This window comes from Lontra canadensis, unplaced genomic scaffold, assembly GCF_010015895.1.
Source record: "Lontra canadensis isolate GAN:19392208 unplaced genomic scaffold, GSC_riverotter_1.0 scaffold35, whole genome shotgun sequence".
Classification (NCBI taxonomy): Eukaryota; Metazoa; Chordata; class Mammalia; order Carnivora; family Mustelidae; genus Lontra; species Lontra canadensis.
Genome location: NW_022631029.1, coordinates 365,179 through 378,600, shown reverse-complemented (window position 1 = coordinate 378,600; position 13,422 = coordinate 365,179). Strand labels below are relative to the sequence as shown.

Sequence of the window (13,422 nt, the reverse complement as noted above, 5' to 3'; positions counted from 1 at the left end):
CATTTTAGTGTATAGAGTTGCAATTTAGTGTATAGAGTTTCAATTTTTGTATATTGACTTTATATCTTGCTGAATTCACTGATTAGTTATAACAGATTTTTCTTTTAAACAATTCATTGAATTACAAAGACATACAAGAAACTGAACACATATAAAATGCAAACTATTCTGAATTAAAGTAATCATACAAAAAGTAAGAGTACATGACATCTGGGAAATAGAGATTAAAACAACAGTGTGATACCACCTTAAACAAGTCAGAACAGCTAAAATTAACCAGTCAGGAAATGACAGGTGTTGACAAGGATGTAGAGAAAGGGGAACCCTCCTACATTGTTGGTGTGAATGCAAGCTGGTGCAGCCATTCTGGAAAAAAGCATGGAGGTTCCTCAAAAAGTTGAAAATAGAGCTACCCTATGACCCAGCAACCGCACTGCTGGGTATTCACCCTAAAAATACAAATGTAGGATCTGAAGGGGTATATGCACCTGAATGTTTATAGCAGCAATGTTCACAATAGCCAAACTATGGAAAAAAACTAGATGTCCTTTAACAGATGAATGGATAAAGAAGACGTGGTATATATATACAATGGAATACTTAGCAGTAATAAAAAAAATGAAATCTTGCTATTTGCAGTGACACGGATGGAAGTACAGGGTATTATGCTAAGCCAATAAGTCAATCAGGAAAGACAGTTACCATATGATTTCTCTGATATGAGGAAATTGAGAGGCAGAGGGGGGTTATGGGAGGAAGGGAGGGAAAAATGAAACAAGATGGGACTGGGGAGGGAGACAAACAATAAGAGACTCTTAATCTCAGGAAAAAAACTGAATGTTGCTGGAGTGGTAGGGTGGGGAGGGATAGGGTGGCTGAGTGATGGACATTGGGGAGGGTATGTACTATGGTGAGTGCTATGAGTTGTGTAAGATTGATGATTCACAGACATGTGCCCCTGAAACAAATAATACATGATATGTTAATAAAAATTAAGAGTACATTTATATATAATTCAAAAATTTCACAAAAGCTTTAAAGATTTGTTATATAATTGTAAAAAGAAATGTAATAAATCTGAAACTTCTGTTTCCTTATCTCTAATGCAGGTAGATGTTGTCAGGAATAAATACAGTGTTTGGAAATAGTTGGTGAGTCTAAGAAGTGTTTGATAGGTAAGAGCATATGCACATATATGTATGTGTGCATTACTTCCTACAGATACCTTCTTTTTTATTAATTATTTTTATTAGCCTATAATGTATTATTTGCCCCAGGGGTACAGGTCTGTGAATTGTCAGGCTTACACAATTCACAATACTCATCATATCACATACCCTCCCCAATATCTATAACCCAACTCCCCTCTCCACAACCCCTCTCCCCACAGCAAGCCTCAGTTTGTTTTGTGAGATTAAGAGTCTCTTACAGTTTTTCTCCCTCCTGATCCTACCTTGTTTCATTATTCCCTTCCCTACTCCCTATGTACAGCACAGACTCAATAATCCCATCTCTAATGTTGAAAGGAAATCTTAAAGAAATTTGGAGAGGATAGAAATAAAAGAGTGAATGTTTGAAATAACATGAAATTAAAAGAATATATGTATTTAGACTCAAAGACAAAGGAAAATGGAATAACAATTTTAGTTATGAATTCTTTTTTTAATCTCAAAATAAAGGGCACAAAGTCAGAATTTATATTTTAAAAAAGAGAATATATTTAAAATCTAAAGCTAATGATGTACTGTATGATGACTAACATAAATAAATAAATAAATAAATAAATAAACAAATAAATAAAAATATGGTCACAGGGCACCTGGCTGGTTCAGTCAGTGGGTCAAGCAACTTTCTCTCTCTCTCTAGTTTTATTTTTTTTTAAGATTTTATTTTTAAGTGAATTCTACAACAACATGGGGCTCAAACCCACAATCTTGAGATCAAGAATCATGCACTACACCAACAAAGCCAGCCAGGCAGCCAGAGGATGCAACTCTTGATCTTTGGGTCATGAGTTAAAGCCCTTTGTTGGACATAGAGATTACTTTAAAAATAAATAAAAGGGGCACTTGGGTGGCTTAGTCAGTTTGTGTCCGACTCTTGATTTTGGCTCCCAGCATGAACTCAGGCCATGGATTAAAGCATCATGTCAGTTCCATGCTCAGTGCGGAGTCTACTTAAGGATTCTCTTTCCCGGGGCACCTGGATGGCTCAGTGGGTTAAGCCTCTGCCTTCGGCTCAGGTCATGATCGCAGGGTCATTGGATCAAGCCCCACATTGGGCTCTCTACTCAGCAGGAAGCCTGCTTCCCCAAGCCCCCCACCTGCCTCTCTGCCTACTTGTGATCTCTCTCTCTGTCAAATAAATAAAATAAAAAAACAACAACAAAAAAAGGATTCTCTTTCCCTCTCCCTCTCCTCTTCCCATTGCTCACCCATGAGCACACTCTCTCTATCTTAAGTAAGTAAATTAAATAAATAAGTCAGTCACATTTACATTCTGGCAATGGGGAAGTCACATTTTCCTTTCCACTTCAGCAATGGAGGAGAAGCTCCAAATTGACCTTATTTTTTTTTTCTTCCAGTTAAGGTGGCATTTCAACACAAATGCCCTCACCCAAGAGTAGAGAAATGAATTGAGAAGCCAAAATTCACTTTTCTCTAAAACAATCCTATTGGATTGATGCCCATATTAAATTCCTTTTTCTGCTGTAACAAATGACCATATGTGAGGCTTCAAAGAAACATATTTAGGTTCTTATTGTTTTGGAGGTCAGAAGCCTGAAATAAGTCTCAGTGAGCTAAAATCAAGATGTCTGTAGCATATGGTTCTTTCTACATGCTCTAGGAGAAAATCTTTTCTTTCCTATTGCGGTTTCTAGTGGCAACAAGCATTCTTTGGCTCAATGCCCTCTCTCCATCTTCAAAGCCAGAGACATGGCATCTTCAGATCTCTCTATGACCCGACAGTTCTGCTTTCCTCTCCCATATTCGGAGGACCATGGTGATCACTTTAGTTCCACCTGCATAATCTTGGCCAAATTAGTTTAATGTCAGCTAATTAGCAGCCTTATTCTATTTGCTTCCTTACTCTCCTCCTTCCTATAAGAAATAGCATATTCAAAGTTTCTAGGTATTATAATGTGGACGACTTATAGAGGCTTTTATTCTGCCTACTAGAAAGTCTTTTCCAAAAGTATTTTTTGTGCCCCTTCAGGGTCCTTACATAAAAGAAACAAACACAGAATTTCTCACAGCCCCTAGATTGACTGTATACACTAGTCATTCAAAATATTATGCAAACATGATCTTTTTGTGTCCATGGGAGGAAGACCTAAGAACACCCATACTTTATCACAAAACAACAGCCTTGTTACTCAGAGAGTGTTCTACAGACCATGACCTGCAACATCAACATCACTCAGGAGTTTGTGAGAAATGCTGAACTGGGCCTACTTGCTAAAGCAGAATCTGCATTTAAGCTAGAATCCTAGGTGAATCCTATGCAATTTGAAGTTGGGAAAATACTGGTCTGAAGTACATTTTCTCACATTTTCACTTGACCTTTAAATAGGTTCATTATTTGTGTTGGGGATTATTCTGCTCATTGGAAGTGTTTAGCAGCATCCCTCAGACATTGGCAGCTATGCCCAGGGGACAAGAACCACCTCTGTTTGGGACCAATGGCACAGAGTTTGAAAACTGGGAGCATCCTGAGAGAATGCAATCAACACCTTTCCTCTCTGCAATGACAATTTCGAGAAATCACTAAATTTTTCAAGCCTTCTGTCACTATGGGGAATAGAGTTCCCACTAGTGCTTCCTCACAGAATTAACTTCTGGAAAAATTAAATCAGGCAATTCCTATAAGGTGCTAAACTTTGATCAGAGTGCAGAAAAAATAAATACATCTCATATTTAACAAATATTTTATTGTGATATTTCAAGTCATAGATCTGAATTTGTGATAAAATTGTAAAATTCTTAATTGTTTTGACAAAATTGTCATGAAGGCCAGGAATGTAGTGTGTAAGGTTTTATATTAAAAGAACAAACTTTGGGGCTCCTGGCTGGCTAAGTTCTTAAGCATTTGCCTTTGGCTCAGTCACGATCTCAGGGCCCTGTGATCCAGTGCTGCATCTTGCTCCCTCCTCAGCTGAGAGCTTGCTTCTTCCTCTCTCACCCCCACCCCCAATTTGTGTATCCTCTTTTTCTGTGTCTCTTTCTGTCAAATAAATAAATAAAATCTCAAAAAAAAAAGAACAAACTTTTCATCTCTGTTGAAAAAAGCTAAAGTAACTTTCTAAAGAAATCAGGGGTATCATTCATCACAAGTCAATGCTTTGAAGGACAAAGAGACCTAGCCAGGACCAATTTCTCAGTCTTAAACAGGAGAAAATGTTCACTCAAGACTGGTGCTGGGAGTTTAGATCTCTGAAAGGAAGAAAAAGGTATAGAAAAGACGTAAGGAAAACTGACTTCTGACTTATCACTGGTCTCCTAGTAACAGGAATTCAACAGGAAAACTTTTCCTTCTGTCCACACTAGTGTCCCACAGGGAAATCATGTGCCTACAAGATGGAGGAACAAGAGGTAAATGTGCCTAATGAGCAGACCAAAGAAGCTATAAATACCTTCTCAGCTGCAGTCCCACAGGGTGGACAATCATGGAATTGACAAGACGTGGGCATTTCTTGTGCAGTCCTAAGTCTGGATGGGGTACTGGAGTTTGACCCATTCCTGCTCTCTTGTCTGGGGACAGAGCTTCATCCTCTATCATCTTCCAACCAGACAGGTATTTTAATTTCCATGTAGATACTTTCCTCTTAGAGACCCCATCTAGATGAATTTTACTGCCCAGTAGGAACTGAAGAAAAAGGTCTAGTGAGTAGATGTTTTAGCTGAGGTCACCTGAGGGCTAGTCCAGCACAGCCCAGCCCAGAGCTGAGAGTTTGCTGTGATTGTTTGCTGGCTTGATTAAGAAATTTATGATTGATTCATTTGTGTATTTATGATGTTAAATAGAGAAGTGAATAGTACTCAGAAACGCAAGGTTCTGTGCTAACCACTAAATCATAATAATGGAAAACCGATTAAAAGGGACATGGGAAGCATAAAATTAGAACATGGGACCAAGGATCTTTGCAATTAACCGGAGCCAAAAAGTCAAGTATTAGCTGTGGAGGGATATACAGTGAAGTAAGAACATGTCTTTTCAAGTTTATGTCAGGGTGTATTAGATTACATTTCCATACTGAGGAGTAAAATCCAGACAAAAGAATTCTCCCAGGCATATCTATGCAAGAGCAGTACATGAAACATACATATCACAGTACCTCCTCTCTCAAGCATTCAAATGAAAATTTTTACTTGTATTATATGAAAAAGGCCTTGCTAATGAGCTTCCTTTACAATTACCTCATTACCTGTGAGCCTGAACATGGTCTGGTTTAGCTAGTCACTCACATTTTCAATTGAAAATTGTCTGTGGTGTTTGTATAGTGGGATCAGAGTGGTTTTATTCCTAGGTTTTTGGGGTTTGATTTTTTTTTGTTTGTGTGTGTGTGTGTGTGTGTGTGTGTGTGTGTATGTGTGCACTTTCAAAAAAGAATTGTTTCTTTCACCAATTTTGCTTTTTAATATATGTGTAGGGGTATTTGTGTAGAATGTGTGAGAGTGTATGTTTTGTGTGGTTAAGTCTGTGACTTGGTCATAATGTATCCCCTCCACTGCTTTTTCTAGTGTTTTTCTGAAAGAACTTGTCACCTTAATATTCTTCACTAGTGAATTCCTGTTTCCAAAAAAGAAAATCAATGTACTTCTGCATATTTATTGCTCACAAATCACCTTTTATACATATTTCCAATTACTGTTCATGTCTCTGTATGCAGAGACATCCTCTGGCTTTTAATTATTTGGTCTATTTCTAAAATAGAAAAGCCATCACTTGGAAGGCTTTCTATTTTACATTTGACCAAGAATCACCTTCACCTTCCATAAGCACACTTGTCCCATATATCTTTATATGAGATAAAACTAAAACTTTAGATACTGTTTCTTCCCACACCAAAATACATTTTTAAATTCTCGTATTCTCAGGGTGCCTGGCTGGCTCAGCTGGTTAAGCAACTGCCTTTATCTCAGGCCATGATCTTGGGGTCCTGGGATGGAGTCCCACATTAGATTTCCTGCACAGCAGGGAGCCTACTTCTCCTTCTTCCACTCTCCCTGCTGTGCTCTCTCTCTCTCAAATAAATAAGTAAATAAAATCTTTAAAAAAATTCTTTTATTTTCAAGTCTGTATATAATGAGACCTAATTCCCGATTCATCCAACACAATTATAAGAGCATCTGCTCTGTGCCTGAAATTTGGTTTCCTTTTGTTTTTACAGGAAAACATGTTTATTATATTGAAGATTGCCAAAATGAATCCAGTATCTAAAGATAAACAAATTCACTCTATAATTACATATATTAAGATATATAGATATGAATTTCTAAGAACTTTGTATGTTATATCCTTGTATTTAAGGTCTTAGGGAATTTTCTTATTCATCCATGTTTATTTTGTGGAATTACTGCTCCTCTAGGTCATGTTTCAAGTTAGTTCTCTAAACTCTCCTCAAATTTGTTGAATGTGGTTGTACTGAAACTGCTCTCTTTAACCTGGTTTTATCTCTTCTGTCAATCTTTGTATTTCATAAGGTCTCATTTTCTTGAATTTGTTGCAATATAAGTGCATATACAATCACTTACATAAAGAAAAAGATGAACAGAGCAGGTGAATTTGTTATTTCTTTAGTCCTTATCTCAGAGTGGCAGGCAAGAGTGCTGTGAGATAAACGTGAGTATGAGATAATGTCTTCAGGTAAGTCACATGAACAGATTTCCAGTAAGAGGATAGATTGCCACAGGGTGTCTAAGGTTGTACAGAGTCTGAGGAGGCCTTTGCATGTTGGACAAGGAACAGAACTGGGAGTAGTGGTGCTCAATGGACTTGTCAAGAAAGTGACTAAAACCCAAAGGCTAAGAATGACAAATAAACACAGAAGAATGTCACATAAGAAAGTGATAAAAGGGCTCACCTCATTCTCTATTGGACCAAATAAAAACCATTGGGTTAAAAAAATATGGAAAAGGCACAGCGGAAAAAATTCTGCTTTTTGTGGTCTGGTAATTAAAATTCCTAATTTTGTGCAGTGTAGGTTTGTTTTCTTTACTAATTTTTCTCTCTTGATATTCAATCTGTAAGGCGTTTCACCATAAAGATGTCACTACCTTTGTCTTTTGGGCAATTTATTTTTGCACTTTTATTAATTTTGCTGGGTACAATTGGTATCTAACCAGGATTGGATGCCACCAGCACCATGGAAGCTTTCCTTCCTTACAGACTCTCAGGACAACTGAGCTTATTAGACCATTTTACTCTTTATGTCCATCTCACGTCTCTCTCCCTCCATATATTTCTCCCCCTCCCCTCTCTCTTTCTTTCTCTATTTATTGAACACAATTATTTATGTTCTTTATACACAGGTCAAAAGGTGTCCATTCCAAAATGGAAGCCCAAGATAATTGACCCTGGGAGTATAGAAACAGGAATTTCTGGGTACTATTCCTACATTCCTTGAGTTAAAGTTTACACACATTGTGCATATGATGTGTATCCATTCATATCCTAAGCAGTGTGCTGGGGCAGGTGGAGGGTGGGGTAAAAATGGCATAGAATAATACACACCAGGAGGGCATGATATGCTGTGTTCTGTGTATATGACAATGTGTGTGTGTGTGTGTGTGTGTGTTTGTGTGTGTGCATGAGTGTGTGTGTAGGGGGACCATGATGAATGAGAGCGTTCCTCAGAGCAGGGATACACAGGCTCCTCTATTACAAGGTTATCCATATAATACACAAGCTGAACTCAATTAACAGATGATATGAAGGCAGGATTTTCAATAGGACACTATTGTAACTGGATTCATAAAGTGCAAGAGGTACATACTGTGGATGAGGAAGTCCCTGTGTCTTGAACTTTAAGCAACTATGAGGCCACATGGTTCTACAAAATTCTACAAAATTCACTGCCACCACCTCTCATCACTCTCATTTATGACCAATCCCCTCAATACACTGGCTTCCTCCTGAGCCTTGATTTTCTGACAGAAGCAGATCCTCAGTGCCTTTGAGCTGACTGTTCCCTCTGCCAGGAAGACCCTCTGTATTCCACTTTCTCTTCTTTGAAGTCTCTGTTCAAAATCACTTTCTTAGCCAGTCTTACCTGAATACCCACCATAACACCCCACTCACTGTCTCCTTTAACCTGCTTCTTTTTTTTTTCATAGCATCTGTCCCCATCTCACAATTGTTTAGTTTTATACTTGCTTCCATCCTATCACCATCCTTGAATTATAGGGACTATTGCTTTTCAGCACACTCTACTTAATGCCTAGGAATTTCTGAAGCATCATCAACACTCTAGATTTCCTAAAATGTATAAGATAATTTCTTATTAAAACTGTATAATAACTGACCTGTTAGGGAACAGAGGAAATCTTACATTTGGATGGAAATTCCTAATCAGAGAGGAACTAGGGATCCTCTCAAGGGGCCCAGATCCATTCACAAAATATTGAAATTAATTTCCTGATGGGAAAACATAAATTGTAGCTTTTCCACAATGTGAGCAATGCTCATTTCTGTGAAAATTAGTCTTGTTATTTCCCCTATAGTGGTAGTCACCTCCACCAATGGACCCAGGAAATGATACAGGAATGTCAAAATTTCTTCTTCTGGGATTATCAGAGGAACCAGAACAGCAGCCCCTCATATTTGGGCTTTTTCTCTCCATGTACCTGATCACTGTGGTTGGAAATCTGCTCCTCATCCTGGCTGTCAGATCTGACTCCCACCTCCACACTCCCATGTACTTCTTCTTGGCCAGCCTGACCTTTGCAGACATCTGTTTCACCTCCACCACCATCCCCAAGATGCTGATGAACATCCAGACACAGAACAAAGTGATCACTTATGCAGGCTGCCTCAGCCAGATGTATTTTTTCTTACTCTTTTCAGGATTAGATTTCTTTCTCCTGACTGTAATGGCTTATGACCACTTTGTGGCCATCTGTCACCCCCTCCAGTACATGGTCATCATGAACCCCTTGCTCTGTGGACTGCTCATTCTAGTGACTTGGGGCACAAGTTTCCTGCATTCCTTGTTAGAAACCTTAATGCTATTGTGGCTGCCCTTCTGTACAAAGGTGGAAATCCCCCACTTTTTCTATGAACTCAATCAGATGATTCAACTTGCATGTTCTGACACCTTTCTTAATAATATGGTGATTTTTTTTCAGCTATGTTGCTGGGTGTTGCTCCCCTGACTGGGATCCTTTAATCTTATGGTAAGATAGTTTCCTCCATATGTGGGATCTCATCAGCTCAGAGCATGTATAAAACATTTTCCACTTGTGCATCTCACCTCTCAGTTGTCTCCTTATTTTACTGTACAAGCCTAGGATTCTACTTTATCTCTGCTGCTACCCAGAGCTCCACTGTGGTCACACCCGCTGAACCCCTTCATCTACAGCCTGAGGAACAAAGACTGATGAGATTCTCTGGGATTGCAGCTCTAAAAGGGTAAATCATCCTGGGGCTGAAGAAATGCCTTGATTGCAGTGTCCAAAACCTTTGAGTCAGAAGTTGTGACTTTTTATATCGAGGGTGGAAGTAGAGCTTGTTTCTTTAATTTATTTCCTAGAATTTGCTTGTTTTTGATTTTGATGTTTCATACAATATATGTAACTTATTTTGTTAAGCTTTGTGATATGTCTGATACCCAAGAGATTTTCCCTTTGTCATTTTCTTATGTCTCAAATACATTTCTAAGCTTGGATATGAAGAATTGAACATTGTCACTTATTCAAAGGACTACACAAATGTGTTAGGAATAATTTCTTCTCAAATAAAATATAACATAGTGATTATTTTTTCTTTTGATTGACTGAATAGTACTCCTATGGGAGAGCTGGTCTTATGCACCACAACTATTTTCATAACAATCTGAGATCACAGGGTGGAATTAAGATGGCAGAGAAGTAGCAGGCTGAGACAACATCAGGTAGCAGGAGATCAGCTAGATAGCTTATCAAACCATTCTAAACACCTACAAATCCAACAGAAGATCAAAGAGAAGAAGACCAGCAGTACTAGAAACAGAAATTCAGCCACTTTCTGAAAGGTAGGACTGGTGGAGAAGTGAAACCAAAGCGACGGGAAGATAGACCGCAGTGGGAGGGGCCAGCTTCTGGCAAGCGGCGGAACAATGGAGCACAAAATCAGAACTTTTAAAAGTCTGCTCCACTGAGGGACATCACTCCAGAGGCTAAACCAGGGTGAAGCCCATGTGGGGACAGCATGGTCTCAGGTCCCATGGGGTCACAGAAGGATCAGGTGTGTCTGAATGTCCCAGAGCTCATAGGTATTAGAGCAGGGAAGCCAGCTACAGAGACAGAGCCAAGGGGTGACTTCTCAACTTGGGGTTACCTTATCATGATCCATGGCATAGGTCACTGCTTGTGAGCTGGGACCCCACAAGACCCAGGGAGACTCCCCTAGAAGAGCTCAGGAATCTGTGGGGTTCAGAGACTCCAGGTGGGGCTGTGTTCCAGAGACAGAAATGCTTGGTCACAGGCTGGGTGAGCTCAGAGTGCAGATGGAGGCCAGGGAGATGGGAGTGATTGAGCACTTTTCTCTGAGGGTGCACTGAGGAGTGGGGCCCTGAGCTCTCATCTGCTCCAGCCCGGGTATTGGGAGGCCACCATTTTCATTCCTGTCCTCCAGAAGTCTACAGAAAGAGTTCAGGGAACAAAAGCTCCCGAAAGGAAACCTGAGCTGATTACTTAGCCTGGCCCCTGGTAAGGGCGGTACAATTCCACCTCAGGTAAAGACACTTAAGAATCATTACAACAAGCCCCTCCCAAGTTCACTTACCAAGAAGAACAGTGGGTTTCCAGAGGAGGAGAAAACAAAGCATGGAATTCATGGCTTTCTCCCCATGATTCTTTAGTCTTGCAATGGTAATTAATTTTTTAATTTTATTTTTTTCTTCTAATTTTTATAAACTTTTACCCTTTCCTCTTTTAACTTTTTAAAACTAGTTTATCTTAATAATACCTTTCAAATAAAATCTTTTTTGAACCTTTATTATTATTATTATTATTATTTATTTTTATTTTTATTTTTTTTATTTTCAGCGTAACAGTATTCATTGTTTTTGCACCACACCCAGTGCTCCATGCAATCACTGCCCTCCCTAATACTCACCACCTGGTTCCCCCAACCTCCTACCCCCTACCCCTTCAAAACCCTCAGATTGTTTTTCAAAGTCCATAGTCTCTCATGGTTCACCTCCCCTTCCAATTTCCCTCAACTCCTTTCTCCTCTCCATCTCCCCTTGTCCTCCATGCTATTTGTTATGCTCCACAAATAAGTGAAACCATATGATAATTGACTCTCTCTGCTTGACTTATATTTTTGTATACACATAGGGATTTTTTCTTCTAAAAAAATTTGGGATACAACTTCTAATAGATCAAAATATACACGAAATCTAGCATAGGGCTTTGTTCTGGTCTCCAGCCTGAGCAAATTCTCTCCCCTTTCTTTTTCTTTATTCTCCAAACTAACTTATCAATTCCTTTTTTAGAAATTAAAAAAATATTTTTCATCTTTATAGTCATATTCCATCCCTTCATTGTGTTTACCCTTATATATATTTTTATTTTTTAAAGTTTTGGGAGGTAATTTCTTCTAAGAGACCAAAATACTCCCAGTATTAAGTGGGTGAACTTGGTCTATTCACCAATCTAATATACATATTTTTTCTTTACTTTTTTCTCTTTCATTTTTTTTTCTTTTCTAAACTTCTTTTTATCCCCTTTCATCCCCCCATTATTTGGGGTCTCCTCTGATTTGGTTAAAGCACATTTTCCTGGGGTCTTTGCCATCCTTTCAGAATTGTCTTTGCTCCTTCGTATATTCTTATCTGGATAAAATGACAAGGCGGAAAAACTCACCACCAAAAAAAGTACAAGAGGCAGTACCAAAGGCTAGGGACCTAATCAATATGGACATTGGTAATATGTCAGGTCTAGAGCTCAGAATGATGATTCTCAAGGTGCTAGCTGGGATCAAAAAAGGCTTGGAAGATATTAGAGAAACCCTGTCTGGAGAAGTAAAAGCCCTTTCTGGAGAAATAAAATAACTAAAATCCAACCATGTTGAAATCAAAAAAGCTGTTAATGAGATGCAATAAAAAATGGAGGCTCTTATTGCTAGGATAAATGAGGCAGAAGAGAGAATTAGTGATTTAGAAGAACAAATGACAGAGAATAAAGAAGCTGAGCAAAAGAGAGACAAACAACCACTGGAGCACAATGGGAGAACTCAAAAGATAAGTAATACCGTAAGATGAAACAACATTAGAATAATTGGGACTCCAGAAGAAGGAGAAACAGAGAGGGGAGAAGAAGGTATATTGGAAAGAACTAGTGTAGAGAATTTCCCTAATATGGCAAAGGGAATAAGCATCAAAATTCAGGATGCACAGGGGCACCTGGGTGACTCAGTGGGTTAAAGCCTCTGCCTTCAGCTCAGGTCGTGATCCCAGGGTCCTGGGATCGAGCCCCACATTGGGCTCTCTGCTAGGCAGGGAGCCTGCTTCCATTCCTCTCTCTCTGTCTACTTGTGATCTCTCTCTCTCTGTCAAATAATTAAATAAAACCTTTAAAAAATTCAGGAGGCACAGAGAAACCCCTCAAGATCAATAAGAATAGGTCTACACCCTGTCTTCTAATAGTAAAATTTACAAGTCTTAGTGACAAAGAGAAAATCCTGAAAGCAGTGCAGGACAAGAAGTCTGTAACATACAATGGTAAAAATGCCATACTGGCCACAGACTTATCCACCAAGACCTGGCAGGCCAGAAAGAACAGGCATGATATATTCAGAGAACTAAACAAGAAAAATATGCAGCCAAGAATACTATATCCAGCTAGGCTATCACTGAAAAAAGAAGGAGAGATAAAAACCTTCCAGGACAAACAGAAACTAAAACAATTTGTAAACACCAAACCAGCTCTACAGGAAATATTGAAAGGGGTCCTCTAAGCAAAGAGAGCCTAAAGGTAGTAAAACAGGAAGGAACAGAAACAATATACATTAACAGTCACCTTATAGGCAACACAATGGCACTAAATTCATATCTCTCAATAGTTAACCCTGAATGTAAATGGGCTAAACGCCCCAATCAGAAGACACAAGGTATCAGAATGGATAAGAAACCAAAACCCATCAATATGCTGTCTACAATAAAGTCACTTTAGACCCAAAGACACCTCCAGTTTTAAAGTGAGGGGGTGGAAAACAATT

At 38.9% G+C, this 13,422-nt stretch overlaps 1 pseudogene; it reads left to right on the top strand.

Annotated features, from left to right (window-relative positions):
• The first annotated feature begins 8,840 nt into the window (after positions 1-8,840).
• On the top strand, positions 8,841-9,599 carry LOC116874080 (annotated as a pseudogene).
• The last annotated feature ends 3,823 nt before the right edge of the window (positions 9,600-13,422 follow it).